The sequence below is a fragment of the Haliotis rubra genome, unplaced genomic scaffold (assembly GCF_003918875.1).
Source record: "Haliotis rubra isolate DU_JTF1 unplaced genomic scaffold, ASM391887v1 Scf755, whole genome shotgun sequence".
Lineage (NCBI taxonomy): Eukaryota > Metazoa > Mollusca > Gastropoda > Lepetellida > Haliotidae > Haliotis > Haliotis rubra.
In genome coordinates, this window is record NW_025767474.1 from 510,163 (window position 1) to 516,755 (window position 6,593).

Here is a 6,593-nt window from a genome sequence, read left to right on the forward strand (position 1 = left end):
TCAGTTATCATCACTATAATATACTCACACTGTACATCCACACTGATGGTGTTGACACCACAGACATGTCCAGTTATCATCACTATAATATGCTCACACTGTACATCCACACTGATGGTGTTGATACCACAGACATGTCCAGTTATCATCACTATAATATACTCACACTGTACATCCACACTGATGGTGTTACTGTTGACACCACAGACATGTCAGTTATCATCACTATAATATACTCACACTGTACATCCACACTGATGTGTGTTGACACCACAGACATGTCCAGTTATCATCACTATAATATACTCACACTGTACATCCACACTGATGGTGTTGATACCACAGACATGTCCAGTTATCATCACTATAATATACTCACACTGTACATCCACACTGATGGTGTGTTGATACCACAGACATGTCCAGTTATCATCACTATAATATACTCACACTGTACATCCACACTGATGGTGTTGACACCACAGACATGTCAGTTATCATCACTATAATATACTCACACTGTACATCCCACACTGATGTCAGTTGTTACTGTTGATACCACAGACATGTCCAGTTATATCATCACTATAATATACTCACACTGTACATCCACACTGATGGTGTTGATACCACAGACATGTCCAGTTATCATCACTATAATATACTCACACTGTACATCCACACTGATGATGGTGTTGATACCACAGACATGTCAGTTATCATCACTATAATATACTCACACTGTACATCCACACTGATGGTGTTACTGTTGACACCACAGACATGTCCAGTTATCATCACTATAATATACTCACACTGTACATCCACACTGATGGTGTTGATACCACAGACATGTCCAGTTATCATCACTATAATATGCTCACACTGTACATCCACACTGATGGTGTTGATACCACAGACATGTCAGTTATCATCACTATAATATACTCACACTGTACATCCACACACTGGTGGTTGTTGACACCACAGACATGTCAGTTATCATCACTATAATATACTCACACTGTACATCCACTGATGTGTTGTTGATACCACAGACATGTCAGTTATCATCACTATAATATACTCACACTGTACATCCACACTGATGGTGTTGATACCACAGACATGTCAGTTATCATCACTATAATATACTCACACTGTACATCCACACTGATGGTGTTGTTGACCACAGACATGTCAGTTATCATCACTATAATATGCTCACACTGTACATCCACTGACTGATACTGTTGATACCACAGACATGTCAGTTATCATCACTATAATATACTCACACTGTACATCCACACTGATGGTGTTGATACCACAGACATGTCCAGTTATCATCACTATAATATACTCACACTGTACATCCACACTGATGGTGTTACTGTTGACACCACAGACATGTCAGTTATCATCACTATAATATACTCACACTGTACATCCACACTGATGGTGTTGATACCACAGACATGTCAGTTATCATCACTATAATATACTCACACTGTACATCCACACTGATGTGTGTTGATACCACAGACATGTCAGTTATCATCACTATAATATACTCACACTGTACATCCACACTGACTGTTGGTGTTGATACCACAGACATGTCCAGTTATCATCACTATAATATACTCACACTGTACATCACACACTGATGGTGTTGACACCACAGACATGTCCAGTTATCATCACTATAATATACTCACACTGTACATCCACACTGATGGTGTTGTTGATACCACAGACATGTCCAGTTATCATCACTATAATATACTCACACTGTACATCCACACTGATGGTGTTGATACCACAGACATGTCCAGTTATCATCACTATAATATACTCACACTGTACATCCACACTGATGGTGTTGATACCACAGACATGTCCAGTTATCATCACTATAATATACTCACACTGTACATCCACACTGATGGTGTTGATACCACAGACATGTCCAGTTATCATCACTATAATATACTCACACTGTACATCCACACTGATGGTGTTGATACCACAGACATGTCCAGTTATCATCACTATAATATACTCACACTGTACATCCACACTGATGGTGTTGATACCACAGACATGTCCAGTTATCATCACTATAATATACTCACACTGTACATCCCACACTGATGGTGTTGATACCACAGACATGTCCAGTTATCATCACTATAATATACTCACACTGTACATCCACACTGATGATGGTGTTGATACCACAGACATGTCCAGTTATCATCACTATAATATGCTCACACTGTACATCCACACTGATGGTGTTGATACCACAGACATGTCCAGTTATCATCACTATAATATACTCACACTGTACATCCACACTGATGGTGTTGATACCACAGACATGTCAGTTATCATCACTATAATATACTCACACTGTACATCCACACTGATGATGGTGTTGACACCACAGACATGTCCAGTTATCATCACTATAATATACTCACACTGTACATCCACACTGATACTGTTGACACCACAGACATGTCAGTTATCATCACTATAATATACTCACACTGTACATCCACACTGATGGTGTTGCTGTTACCACAGACATGTCAGTTATCATCACTATAATAATCCGAGGCATAGTTTCGCATAGTTTCAGTTACCAACAATCCGACCAAGGTTTCCGCATAGTTTCAGTTACGGTTTCAATTTCAGGTTCACGGGTTTTCATATCGTTTCAAAGAGCTAAATGTAAACATTCTTCTTTATTTATATCATAAACTCTTGTTCAAAACAATATAAGCAATTTGTTATTATCATGACATTTACTAAAGAAAAACAGAATATATAATAAGATTCATTGTTTTATTTTCTCAACATGGTATGGATTAGCATTTAAGGCAAATAAAGATCATACATATAACTAGTAATATAGCACTAAAGAACAGGGCAAAACATGTTGGCATAACTCAATCCAGTTTTAGAAATCATATATCATTTATAAGAAAGTTGTAATTTTTTCATCAGTTAAACTTTCATTCACTTATTATCTTGAAATAGCATGTTAGATCACGTAGATCTGAATTTATTTCTAAAATCAGGCTAATGATGAAAAATAACAATAACATACAACTTAACACAGTGATAAAACATAGTTGCATCGGACATTTATTTGCACGCCTTGGCATTCAGCCACACACTCTATGTCACAACTATCGCCAAACATCCACTATGATATACAATAACAACATACGGCTTACAATACAAAAATAAAATAAAATTACATTATGAAATTTGAAAATAAATTCAATTAAATTGCAAGAGCTGGTCAGTGGGCCCTGTAAAGGGGCATCCTGGCGAGGAGATCCCTCTGTTACTTTGGTTGGATGCCTCATCCTCGTCCTCCTGTTGGCCTTGGCGAGAGCAGTGGAGGTGTAGATTCTTTCCAAGTCCAGTGTGTAAATTAGGTGGTATGCCATAAGCTTGCTGGACTCACAGACAAAGGGGCCGGAATGCAACTAATTGGCGTCATCTTCGTCACTCCACGACTGGTGATGTCATGTCTATGGTGAGTGTTAATGCGCTACCTTTTTCTATCGTCTATCTGGCCAATCAATAGATGCAAGTCTGTTTAGGCGTTGTGCAAGTTTCTGAAAATGGCAGGTTATAGCAATTACTAGGTTATTTTGATGAATTACACAAACATCAATCAACAAGAAACTGACAATGCCAAGGATGATTTAAAATGAGTAATCCACAAGTAACTTTGAATAAAGAGAACTAAATTGAACAATCACACTTTGCACTAGTTTTCTCAAAACTCAAATTATGCAATTCATCACACTTCATTGACCCGAATGTAATATCTTATTTTCTAAAGAGGGACACAGAATCTATACAAACTTTGCTCTGGAGTTACATGCTTCCCAGACCAGAGGTAGTAATATGTTATATATAATATCTGAACATTTATTGCATTTTTCTATGTAGTAATAATGGTACTAGTAATAGATTTTCATCAGCGTTGTGGTGTCCACCTCATTGATGTTGCTGGAATATTGCTAAAAGCGTAAAACCAAACTCAGTCAGGCAGTTGTATTGTTGAAGGCACAAGTATATTCACCCAGTAGTGACTGTATGTTTACACCATTCGTCTTTGAGGTGTATTTAGAAGTGAATAATACAAGGGCGAATGTTTCAGGATGTCAAGGTCTTTATTATGTGAAAACACAATGTTTGGATTGAATGCTTACACCTGGCGAAGGGGTAAGCATTCACTCTGAAGTTATATTTTCACATAATAAAGGAGTTGACATCCATAAACCTTGTCTCTACTCTATGAATTGGAAATAATTTACTACTTATAATGAAAGTCACTACAGATAGGTCAAAATTACCTTCACACATGTTTCAGCTGACCATCCTTGGTCATTAGTTATACAGTCTGCAGACTCATCATCAGCTGAAAAAAATAAACAATAACTCGCGTTACTTTTCTTTGCATTTCTCCATTCATTCATTTGAGGTTTAACAAACCCCAAACAATTGCAGCGACATTTATACCAACAAGCAAACTACAGATTTATCACTTTAAGGTTATGCAATGAGTAAGTGAGCGACCTGACATAAACATCCTGATGAATGAAGTTCAGTTATCTCATGTGACATAACCTTAGTATGTCACGTTATTATTGTAAAATCAAGGGGTCAGTTTACTGCCATTTCACACAGGTGTGAAGTTTATTTTGGTCAATTTGAAATCATGATTAAGTTACGGTTATTCAAATCCATTTGCAAATGTAACTTGAGTATGGTTCATTCTGTGAAAATGTATCTAAGGGAAGCATAATAATAAAATATTCAAAGTGAAATTGCGTCTATGTTTCATAGTACCATAAACACATACCTTCAGTTAGAGAGGGTGATCTTTTCTTCCAGGATTGGTCATTGACACGTTTCCTCTCAACAGCCTAAATGGATAAAACAAATCAATTAATATACAATCTATTTGCTATATTTTTTCAAAATTGTAGTATATTTTTTCGATAGACACTTATTTTACTTCACCAACCTTTGAAAATAGTTCGTGCAAAACTGTTTATACAGTCAGGGGACTTAAATATACGTCAGTCGGCAAAATTCTCATAGACTTGCATGCTATTTTAGTGTAGCTATGTAATTTTCATTAATTCAGTTTTCCATATTTGGTTGTCAAATTATGCAGGCTGTTAGGAAATAATCTTGGTCACAGATACATAATTTTCCGCATTGTAGTTACATGAGCAACATATATACAACATTGCGTATTCTTTCCCCATAGACCGCCATGTTACAAATTGCCATAACCATGACACGCATTGAATTGAAAATAAAACGGAAATTATGTCTTTGAAGCTGAGATGATTCAGAACCCATGTGCAAAATATGAACAATATCAAACGGATATCAAATAAATTCAAGATATATTTCTGGCTGCACCAAATTAACATGTAAGTCCGAATAATGCATAGTGGCGAATACCTATGGCCACTGGCTGTAATTCGATAGATTAACGATTACCAATCCGGATTATCTGTACGTAAAGTAAATAATTCATAAAACGTTGTTGACAACAAAACAAATTGGTCTTACCTGACAGGGTCGTGGTACTGCGAGTTTTCGCAGCCATTTCCATCTTTCTTTTCAGGTAGCGAATTCTCTCTTTCAGTGCTTTGAGGAAAACTGAGGCGGCTTTGAAAATCGCGACTCGCAAAGGCTCACGGGAAAAACACTTTGTTGTTGTTTTCAATCTAAATCTAACATTACAGTTTGACAATATCTTTCCGCGTTATACAACAAAATAAACATACACTATACACATAAAATGTCAGCTGTGTGTTTTATAATGATTTAGGTAGTCTCGCGTGGACGTGATCCGGTCGCCATTGTTTTGTTGTTTACATTGCCGACATCAAAGGGGACCGTGAAAGGTGGAAATGAGCAGATTGAATGTGAGTACCCAAAGTGGGCTTGTATGGGCTTAAGGGTCTTCTCATCGCATTATGGGCACTAATTGCTCCTCCTCAGTGTCAAGCATCAACATGTAGGCCTAGAGAAGTGAATAAATCTGAAAACATATTCACGTTACTTTAAAAGTCCTCATCGAGCTCCATGAGTCCTACTCATGAGAGATTGTGTTAGTGGCAAATAGGTGATTTTCAAAACCCTGTCAGAAGTAGGCAATATACGTTCTGCTGGACGTAAAACTTCACCAGGTAAGTAATTTACCTATTGAGCTCAAAACATGCACATGTATTAGACATGCTTATATCATGTTCATTCTTTTCAGTTCTACGTAAGATCTACGTACATTAACTGTATTATAACTTTACTTATCTAATTATATGTGATGTCAGCTCAATATATCTACGTGAGCGAGTTTAAGTATTACGCCGCACTCGGCAATATTCCAGCTATATGGCGGTATTTATCCAATTATACCAGTACATCTTTTTATCATTTTATTACCATTAAAACAATTATAACATATACTTTACACTCATAGCTTTTGTGTAATAATTTAGGTAATCAATTATTGAACCTCTTAGCCTTACAATGCATTG

General features: G+C 36.8%; 1 long non-coding RNA gene across 1 annotated transcript; it reads right to left on the reverse strand.

Annotated features, from left to right (window-relative positions):
• Window positions 1-4,416: 4,416 nt before the first annotated feature.
• On the reverse strand, window positions 4,417-5,661 carry LOC124260213. Its single transcript, XR_006894024.1, has 3 exons — window positions 5,623-5,661; window positions 4,898-4,961; window positions 4,417-4,453 (listed from the first exon to the last, which is right to left on the reverse strand). It is a non-coding gene; the product is annotated as an uncharacterized LOC124260213 (long non-coding RNA).
• Window positions 5,662-6,593: the final 932 nt, after the last annotated feature.